Raw genomic sequence first — 12,090 nt, 5'->3', positions numbered from 1 at the left:
AAATATTTTGTTGTACTAGAATGTTCTACAATAGTCATTTTCATATGATTGTATAAAGTTGTCTAAAGTTGTCTAAAGTTGTCTAAACTTGTCTAATGTTGTCTAACTTTGTATGAGTTATTGCCATTATTGACTCTCTCACAAGTACATTACACCTTTGATGATATGGTACCACAAAATGCTTTTGTGTTATGGTCTTCTAAACTTGAAATTACAGGTTTATTAAATTTATTCTAAAAAGGATATCCGAAGTGAAATGTTATTTGTCAGGTTAGTAGTTAATTATAAGTAATATGTATAGAAGAAGATTATAAAGAAATTTAGTAAATTAATGTTTTCAATTTTGTTTTTATATTTATAAATCTTATAAACATAGTTAAATAATGCTATTATATTCATATAGGTAACAGTACTTCTCCTATCCTTTCCAAACTGTATATCAAATCATGGAAGCTCATCTGACAACCAAAAAGCAAAAATTAATTGATGAAAAAGTGTGCTTTGTTTGTCAGAGAAGTGGTGGCCAAAGTGGATATAAAAGTTACGTAACAACACCATCATTGGATTCAATTAAAAAAATTATAGAAAGTGCTCAATTAAGATATGAGTATGGCGAAACAGATTTTGTAGAATTGATTAATCGTATACAAGATTTAAGTGCAGAGCAACTGTTAAATGAGGGCATTTCCTATCACAGGCAATGCTATCAGGATCTTACACACAAAGGCAACATTGATAGGGCAAAAGCTAGATTTAACAAGGGGATAAATGTTGGGGATGTTGGTGCCATACGTCAAAAAAAGAGGGGAAGACCATCTTCCTTTACTGATATGTCTGCCTCAACATCCACAAGGGGCAAAAGAAATAGTTTTGACAACCATAAATGCATTATTTGTGATGAAGACACAGAAATTAAACTGCATGATATTTCAACAAAAAACATGGGATTCCAGTTCATTGAAATTGGCAAAAACACAAGCAATTTAAATCTTAAAGCAAGACTTAGTAATGTTGTTGCAGCAGCTGATCCTCTAGCAGCAGTTGCGTATGATATCAAATACCATCTTCCTTGTTTAGTAAAGGTAAAAAGAGAAATCGATAGGAACAGTAAATCTGAAACGACACATGATGATGATTGCAGTAAAATTGTATCTGACCTTGAACTACTTGAGGTAGTAGAATATGAACTTGACAATCAAACAGACACTATTCTTAACATGAATGATATTCAAACAACTTACATAAATATTCTTGAAAGCAACGGAGTATCAGTACCTAACAATCCACGGTATAAACCATATTTAAAGCAGCTGATTATTGATAGTATTCCTGATGTACACTTTAACAGACCATTAGACAAGACAATGTCAGAGCAAGTTTTATCAACCAAATCTAAAGAAGTTGCGGTATCAATTGCAATAGAAATGGGAAATCTAAAGGAGGACTTGCAGATTCTTCTCAAAGCAGCCAAACTAATAAGAAAAGATATTGAAAACTCACCTAAATGGAAGTTCTGTGGTACATTTCAAGATTATGACCCACCACCATTGCTGTACATGTTTTGCAAGCATGCTATACAAGGAACAAGGCCCATTCAAACTGAGAGAAGAGAAACATCTATAAGTCAAAGTGCATCAGTCTTGGCGCAACACTTTGTTCAAGCTTACAAATCAGACAGACAAGTGTCGTATAAACCAAAGACAGAGGCAAGCGACTTTAGAAACCACTGTGAAACTCCTTTATCTGTTGGTTTAGCTCTAGATGTACACAAGAATACTAGATCAAAGTCAATTGTATCAAAGTTAGAAGAGCTTGATCTTGGCACCAGTTACTCTAAAGTTATGGAAATCGAATCCGGTATTGCCAAAGCTGTTAAAATGCAGATGGAATCTGTGGGAGGACTGTGTCTTCCTCCTTGGCTTGTAAAGGATAACTTTGTTTGGTTCGCACTGGACAACATAGATTTTTTAGAAGCCACGCCCTGCGGCATGAATACATTGCATGGAACAGCAATAGCAATTTATCAAACTGTCAATCAAGACAAACCACCAATCTTACCAAAAGTTAAAATTGATCGCACACCAAAGGCAAAAAATCAATCAGATAATGAAGCTTTGGAATGTGAATATCTAGTGTGTTCAAAACCAAGTCCTAAAAAGAATAAGTTTCCATGCAAGTTGAGCACTTCACAGCCCATTACAGAGATGAGTAAAAAGACAGATATGGCATGGATACTTGAATGTCTGAACTTTGAAGGAAATAAAGATACTCATTTACAAGCTCCAGGAACATGGGGAGCATTTAACTCCCTCCTCTCATCTCCTGCACGACGTACCAATGTTTCATTAGTTCCACCGTTAATACGATCACCTCCCACAGAATATGGAACGTTATACACTGGTCTGATGAGAGCACATGATATAACAACTCAGGTATTAGGAAAAGGAAAGATAACGGTGATGACTCTTGACCTTCAACTGTATGATATGGCGATGAAACTTTGGGTGGACAGAGATGACATTAAGAAACAATTTCTGTTTCGACCCGGTGAGCTACATGTAGTCTTTTGGGCATTGGCAGCATTGGGGAAATATGTTGAAGCAAGCGGAATTGACCAAGCTTGGGTTGAAGCTGAACTCTATTCACCCACAACAGTAACACAAATCTTAAATGGAAAACATCTATACAGGTCACTAGAAGCCCATACTATAACTCTTCTTTCTCTCTACCATCTCTATTTTGACAGTTTTTTAGACAAAATGCCGGAAGAGAAAGATATTCTAAGTGATGCATCGTTTCATTTGCAAGATGCTTATCATAAGGATATTACCGGGAGCACAGAAGGTCCACAAAATCTAAATGAGGCTGTCAATAAAACACTGACAATGTTTGAAACAAGAGATATATTTACAAAGTTTAGTCAATTTGAAGGCAAGGCAAATCCAATCCAACGCTACATTCTCAACTATTTGAAACAGTTTGAAACTATCCTTTTGTATGTCAGGGCCACGAGACAACGGGACCTGTTGTTGCATATGGAAAGTACAGAGGCTCTTATAAAATATTTCTTTGCACATGACCATCTGAACTATGCCCGGTTACTTCCGCTGTACCTTTCAACAATGCAGACTACAGAAACAAAGTTTCCAGACATTTGGACAGAGTTCATGAGAGGAAACTTCTGTGTGACAAAGGGACTTGCTGGATTCACGTCTATTGGTCCAGATCATGGAATCGAACAAGAAAATCGTAAACTAAAGGTCATTGGTGGTATTGTCGGAATAACACAAAATGAGAAAGCTCTTGACAGATTTTTTCTGATTGCACCAGAGCTGGCAAATCTAGTTTCTGAGTTTGAAAGCCAGCATTTTAAAGGAAAAGAATTTTATAGAAAACAGCACCATGAGATAACAGGAGGAAAGGCATCCCGAATAAAGAAGAATGCTGCATTGCTCACACAGGTGTTTGTTGATCATGGAGATCCATTCAATGCTGCTGGTAATGACCTTTATAATCTTCTTAGCAAAGAAGTAATGAATGAGAAGGTGACAAATGAAATATTAGAGCGTGATGCCATTGGGCAGAACATGTTTGAGGCATTTGTAACAGAACGTCTTGTAGAGGGCAAATTGTCTGTATGGGATCCAATGAAAAGGAGGAAGATTGGTACATTTAAAAGTGCAAATACAGCGATGAACCTGAAAACAGGTGACAAACTCATCAAAGTCAAAGAAGAAAGAGGCCTCCTACAAAGATTCATTGTTGTATCACGTAGTCGCCCTGATCTAGATTTGAAGGTATGTGTAGGAAAGTATGAGTTTGGCGTTATTCCACGTGCACTTTTTGCTTCAGACGGGACACTTCTTCTTGCATATGACAAATCTAAGATTGTTCATCACCTCGAAGAACTAATTCCTGAAGAACAATACATTACTTCAGATGAAACAATACAACCAATGGACCAGGATGTAACAACAGATCAGTACACAGTTATTGTTATAGATGGTATGGCACTAGTAAACTCAATCTCCAAAACAGATGATATGAAATATTGCAGTGATTTTGCTGATTCGTTTCTGAGCAAGCTTGTTGTGATCGCAGAACGGTATGATGAAGTTCGTTTGGTATTTGATAGATACATTACTAGTTCTTTGAAAGAACAAATGAGAAAGAAGAGAACGAAAGGAAGGTCAACCTACTATCACATTCAAGATAGCTCACTAATCAACAATATTTCATTGAAGGACTTTCTTTCAGACATAAAGACAAAGGCAGAGTTAGTTGAATACTTAGCTGCAAAGACACTGGGTCATAGTAGGAGCTCTGTAAATCAACTGAAGAAATTTATGGTAACAGTTGGGACAGAGACCAAAGGCAATATTAATGTGCCAAATACACTACTCACTCATAGTCATGAAGAGGCAGATACCTTACTTTTACTACATGCTCTTTCCGTGAATGGTGATGTGGAGATTGTCATCGACTCGCCAGATACGGATGTCTTGTTGTTGATGATATACATGTATCCAAAACTACCTGTCAATACATTTTTCCTGACTGGAAAGGGGAAAAACAACAGGAAGATCCCTATCAAACCTATCTATAAAAATCTTGGGGAAAAACGTGCATTAGCTATTCTTGGGTTTCATGCATTTACAGGATCAGATATGTGTGGCAGGTTTGCTGGAAGGACAAAAGACTGGTGCATGAAGGTGTTCATGTCATTGGAAGACGGAATATTGGATGTATTGGCTTTACTAGGTCAGGATGACATAACAGAACCAGGTCCAGAAATGACAACCCAATTAGAAAAGTTTGTTTGTTTGCTGTATAGATCAAAATTACACACTAAAGTTGATGAACTACGCTGGTTCTTATATTCGAACCGTCAAGCAGAGGGAGAGAGTCTTCCTCCCACTAAAGGTTCATTACAACCACACATCCTGAGAGCACATTACATTGCAATGGTGTGGAGAAAGGCCTGTGAAAGTCATCCACATTTTCCTTCTCCAACTGACTATGGATGGGAATTGGAAGAAGACAAGTTTGTTCCAGTGCGATGCTTAAATGCCCCTGCACCAGAAGCTATAATTGCACTTATTAAATGTGGCTGCAAATCTGGATGTCAAGGAAATGTGTGTAGTTGCCGCAGGAATAAGCTCCCATGTACAGAAATATGCGGTTGTATTGTTCATGAATGCAGCAACTTAGAAAACTTAACCCCAACCCTTGCAGGAGATGCAAGCGAGGAATTATAAGGTAACTTTGATTTTCCTGATAAAAAGTATTGTTGTATGCCGACTGGCCAGACTGAGTTGCAGACTGGTATGTTAAATGGTCAATATGTTATGTTAATTACCATTTTGTTGGCATCATATGCCTATCATTTGATGTGACTTAAATCTATGTCATTTAACAGTACACATGTTTTAATAAGAAATTAACCATTTTCTCAAATGGCGGCCATTTTGGGATTCAAAATGGCTGAATACTGTTGCATGTAGGTTTATGTAAGGTTTATATAGTATAGAACGCATATGGCACTAGTTCTAACGTAAAACATTATTCAAAATGGAAGTTACTTTGTCCAACATGTTAGATTTATTTGATTTTTTATGTATTGGCGGCCATCTTGGATTTGACACCCTTAAGCTTCTTTAGAAAAATGGCAACATATTTTTTTTATTACTTTACACCCTAAAGACACTAAATCAGCTTGAATTTTGCTTTTAACAAAAAAATGACACGAAATTACATAGTGGCCTACACTACATTCCAAAGTGTAGGAATTACATTTTATTAAAATCATAAATAGGCCTATGTTAACTATTAGATTCTTACTATAGTTAATAAACAATTTATATGAAACTATTAAAAAATATGATAAGATATTTTATAGGCCTATAAGAAAAATCAGTTTTACTTACCACGTGCAAAAGATATTTCCAGAAAAACAAAAGCAAGAGTGAAAATCGCAGATAGTTTAGAGGCCATATTATTGACGTGTGAGCTCTTTTACCTCAAGTGTATTTTTGAGGAAATCACAAGTTTATGACCAAGTTTCCACACCACAGAATAGATAACACGTGTGAATTCCAATTGAACACTCCTCTAATTTCTATTCCTTCCAAGAATAATCCTGGGAACAACTTGTATTCTGATGCAAAAATAACCTACTAACTTCCCGTGGTCGCCGGTAATGTAGGACCTCACGACAATGTTGTACAATATCCTGTGTTGGGTATTGGGTATTAGTGAAAAGGAAAACGACAGGAGGTGATCTCACTACGCGCGCGATGACGTAATCAATCATTGTTATTATTAAAAATCGGATCTCACCTAATTGTTTCGCTTACAATTGTTATGGGCGGTATTAAAATCAGGGGGGTAACTGTGATTTGGTGTCAATAGCGGGTTTGGATAGAAAGAAACAATATACAATGGCATAATCCACTGACAAAACAAGGTCAACATGTGTACGATTTTGTAAGAAATATTTCATAACCATTTTTTTTATACCTCTCTGATTCACCCAAGGCAATCTAACAACTTGCCTTGATTAAAAGATATAAAATGATATAAAACACGATAAAGTAAGTTAAAAAAACGGACTATAAAATCTCTGATCTTGTTAAATTTCCTTCTTTTTGTGGGTCGCCATTTTTATGTTCTTTGTTTTTGACCCAGTTTCACATTTTGACGACGCAGCCTTTAATACACATAAATACAGCATAATTATGTCTATCAATTTTACCAGTACTTTCCCAAATGTACACGGCATATAAAACCCTAAACTTAGGCCTCTTTTTTTCTAAACATGTCATTTTTTTTAGTAACCGTTAAAGTATATACGGAGTAAACGAACATTTCATGTCACTTAAAATAGGACTAAAACAAAAATAGTATGAAACAATTATTTTCTACAACATAGGTCTCCACTTTGTTATCTACCTTGATACGATAACATTCTTTACTGTAGGCAGGGAAAAGTGAACTTTCATTCTTTCCTGCTGTAGATCATTTATAATCTAAACATTGTCATTGGGTTTCTGGAGCCTAAGGTAAAAATTAAAAAATACGGAGTTTTGACTTAATATTAGAAAAAGATAAATATTTTGGCACATATGACGTTTCATACGTATACTACTTGAGCTTGTAAACTCAGACGAACAGCTATGATATTTTGTTTTGTTTTTTTATAAGCTTTTTCGACTTATTGATGTTTTGCATGAGATTTTAATGTTTTTAAGTGTTTTTTATTATTGTACAAATGGTATATGTAATTTACTCTCAATTCAATGTTTTATATTGCAATGAGTAGAACGAATGAAACCCGCAAATCGAAAAGCCTCGAAATAACTACATACTTGGGACAAGTTTATTGTAGGCCTATACATACATTGCATTACAGTATGTACATTACACAACAATGATACAATTATTTCAATACCACCTTTCCACTGATGTTATTGGATGAAGATAAGAGCATGGCAAATCATTAAAAATACTGAACTAACTGTTTTTTAATGAACGAGGCCTACCTTCTATATTAACATGGTCGTCATTGCGCTTAGAATGGTGAATTATTATAATAAACATTATTTTTATAAAAACTTAACTAAAAAATACGTTTATTCTTTGATTTTATTCTTAAACATATATTGGTTGGTTTCATTTATTTTTTTTCTCCATCATGGTTTCATAGGCTTTACTGTACGTTTATAATACTGCATTGGCTTGTTAGCTGCGGCGGTATTGGCGTCCCATAGAAAATGTTGGCGGCCGTTTCAGTCGGCGGCCGTTTCGGTCACACACCGTCACTACTGCGTCCATCTTCTTGCAACCACGCCGTAAAATCATTCTTTCAAAACTGGCGCGATTGCATGCTGACAGACACTGTAAAATGTTTTTCAGTCATAATTATTGTAAACCGTATTCATGTCAATAGATATAGATATCAACCATTAAAAAGCTTGAAGACATTCGGTGATTAGGCACAAAACTGCAAGTTACATATTCCTCCCTACTAGAGGTACCGCACCACCACCACCACACAACAACACACACACGCGGGCTCAGCTGCTGCATTTGACCACCACACCACGGCGGGCGGCAATTGTGTTTGAGTCGTCCACAACAACACATCAAACAAGAAGTCTAGGCCTATTCCCAATCACGCACCGCGTACCCTGGAACATGACGAATTGGGGATCAACCTGAGTTTTCGGCATGTATTGAATATAGGACTATTCCATTATTATTTATAGGGGTGTTAGTCAATATGTTGGGTGTGCCAGGCTTGTTGAGGCTTCTATTGTTCGTGTCATTGTGCCAATTGTTTTGTATTTCACTGTGTTTGAGAAAAACAAACAAAAAACTGCTGCTGTAGTTAGCCTATAGCTTTTATTATGTGTCTGTAAATTATATCGTATTTTACACTATATAGGCCCTAACATGTTATGTTATAGGCCATCAACAGTTAAATCATATCATGTTTTATTTTACATTTCATGTAATACAGTATTGTTTTTTTTTTCTCAACAGCCGAATCAAGTTATATAGCCTCTTACAAATAACAAGAAAAAATACATTCAAACGTTATTCACAATAAAGAGAAAACATACAAAGAACTTATTTAATTTATGTTTTAATTTATATAAATCCAAAGGCAAATTAATGAAACAATGACAATGATGTGGGTATCAGTGGCTGGATCTCAATAGAGATACAAAAAAAAACGAAAAGCTAAATCAAAACGATAAAGTAAAACAGCTAGAAAAACAATATATATAAATACATCCATGTTTGTTTTTTTCTCAACCGTTTATGACTTTAAAAAATTCAGTACACTAAAGGCATAAGATTAAGCAAAACATACATTGTGTAACATATTTAATTTAAGGTATACCTGTATATGTTTTATTTCATCGACCCAGTTTTAAGTGTTATTTAGTAGTGTCATGTTTGGTTCAACTCAATGAGTTAGCAATATGTTTGTGAGGTTCTCTCTCCAGCTGATCCTGACACAAAAACTAAAATAGTCAGAAATAAAATTGCAGAGCTTTCTCTCATGCAACACACACTAACCCTTCCCCAGTACAAGATATATAGGGCCTACACTGTTAAAAAAATTCTTATAAAAAAACGGTAAATTACTGGCAATCTGGACGCCAGTAATTTACCGTAATGTAGAATTACAGGTACTGTTGAAAATAAATTACTGTAAAACTACAGTAAATTGTTGGTCATAAAGTCGGTTGTCTACCGTAATGTAGAATCACAGGTACTGTTGAAAATAAATTACTCTAAAACTACAGTAAATTACTGTTAACTTGAAAGTCGGATGTCAACTATAACGTAAAATCACAGGTACTGTTTCTAATAAATTACTACAGTATATTACTGTTAATCTGAAAGTCTGTTTGTCATCAATAACGTAAAATCACGGGTACCGGCCATAAATAAATTACTGTAAAACTACAGTAAAATTACTGTTGATTTCAAAGGAAGTGGTCTACCATAATGTAGAATCAAGAGTAATGTTGATAAATAACTGTAAAACTACATTAAAATTACTGTCAATTTCAATGGTCAATGGTAATGTAAAATCACAGGTACTGTTATTAATAAATTACTGTAAAAGATTCAGTGAATTCCAACCAAACAAAATATTACAAAAATATAAATACCATACAGACAAAATAAATACATGCCAATAATCTTATTTCAATAACTGATAACAATAACAAACTCAATTATAATGTTTCTTTTTCTACTTGTCTAAATATCTTGTTTCTGTCATGTTCTTACAGTATGTTCCCTACAATGTTCATTGTATCTGAACTTGATCTGGGATTCTCTGTAACGTTTCTTTTTTTAAAATAAACAACATTTTTTATAAATCTCTGCCTACAGTATATTACATAGATGTTTTCAATCTTCAAAGTACGTCTTCTATTAAAATTTGTTTATCACCTATTTCAATATAAAATATTTAAGTAATTGATATTGATATTTACAATCAATCGAAAATCTTTAAAAAACCAATCTATTAAAATTAGACCTACCATCTATGCTTGATCATTAAATAATTAATGTGGATGTTACAATCATCAAAATATGCCTTATATTAAAATGACCATCAAATAAATGGAAGGTTTATTCCAGAGTACAGGACCTGGATGTGGTAGATGGACACTTAACAGTAAACCACAGTAAGAATTTTGTTGATCCAATAACAGGAGTCCACACTCAAAACATAGAATCCTACTGGAATCGTGAAAAATTAAAGTTAAAAAGAATGGGTGTAAATGGGAATGGTTACCGGAATACCTTGACGAATTTATGTGGCGAGAAAGATATGGCATAATATAAATTAAACAGATTAAGTAAGTTAAAATAGTATATGTTCCTTGTGCCTTATTAAATAATGTTAAAGTTCTTGTGCCTTATATTTGAATAAAGTTTGAAGAATGTATTTTTCGATCTATCGATTTTTTTCTTGTTGTTTGTAGAGGCTATTTGATTCAACTGTTGAGAAAAAAACAAACATGGATGTATTTATATAAATTAAAATATAAATTGGATATTTTATATAAATTAAAACATAAATTAAATACGATTAAAATGTATGTATATGAATCTTTTTCTTGATCTTTTCTTGTTATTTGTAGAGGCTACTTGATTTAACTGTTGATTAAAAAAACATGTTAGGGCCTATATAGTGTAAAATACGATATAATTTACAGACACATAATAAAAGCTATAGGCTAACTACAGCAGCAGTTTTTTGTTTGTTTTTCTCAAACACAGTGAAATACAAATTGGCACAATGACACAAACAATAGAAGCCTCAACAAGCCTGACACACCCAACCCAACATATTGACTAACACCCCTATAAATAATAATGGAATAGTCCTATATTCAATACATGCCGAAAACTCAGGTTGATCCGCTTTATTTGCCTGTCGTGTTTATATATTATATTCATGAAATGTATTATTTGAAACTCGTACTTACTTTTTTAATACCTTATTCATTTGTTTTATTATTGATTGAAAGAAAGAAAATAAATGTTTACGTTGAATTGTTGAATTTATAGTCAACAACTATTTGAAATTGAAGCCACATGGTCGACTCATGGTCGACGATATCGCCCATGCTGGAAAATAATTTGAGTAAATAATTACATTTTATGAAGAAAAATAGTAGAAATTCATATAATATTGAACATTTCTACTTTCCAAAATGTGTCAAATAAGTATTTAATGATAATTTATGCATTTCGGATCTTCTAAATTTTATTTTTTTCATTTATTTGATTTTTTAAATTAAATTGGTTTTATTACTAACCCTATTTTAAATGGTACGTTCCATGCGGCACTAACGCGCATGCGTAGCTTCGGTTAAAAAGCAACTTTGGACTGTACCATTTTGTAGAAAGGTAATTTTATAAATGTAATTTATTTTGCTTATTATTATTGTCGTTTAAAATTGTTTTATGTATTGTATGTAAATAAAATAATTTGGTTGTGTTTCAGGGAACAATATATAATTTGCTATAATGTTAAACAGATGGTTGTGGTGTTGAACAAACAGTATCCTTTCTATTTTCTAGTGGACCAAATAAAATTTCTTGTATCTTCTACTACTAGTACTAACTACCCTAGTGACAACCCGTCAACCGATTCAGTTCCAAACCAATACAATCATTCACGAAAACATCACCTCAAGAGGAATATTTGTTGCCACAGACACTTACCTTTATTTTAGTGATGTTAATAAAGAGGCTGCAGTGAGGGTTGCCTAGGTATAGTACTAGGATTTAGCAGCTATTGTCGAATTATATCTATTGTGTAAGTGGTTGAATTGCATTTGTTCAGTAGTAGTAGTACTAGTACATTGCATTGTTGTGAACACATAATAAATACACACTATTGCTTAACAATCTCTTTCGGTTTTTGGGTAGCCCTGAAAAGGGCTGTTTGGTTTGAGATTGTTTGCGGTTTGTGGTAGCCCTGAAAAGGGCTGTTTGGTTTGAGGTAGCCCTGAAAAGGGCTGTTTGGTTTGAGTTTTTTTTTTTTTTTCT

The sequence above is a fragment of the Antedon bifida genome, chromosome 3, assembly GCF_963402885.1.
Source record: "Antedon bifida chromosome 3, ecAntBifi1.1, whole genome shotgun sequence".
Taxonomy (NCBI): domain Eukaryota; kingdom Metazoa; phylum Echinodermata; class Crinoidea; order Comatulida; family Antedonidae; genus Antedon; species Antedon bifida.
Note: the sequence above shows the minus strand (reverse complement) of the source record.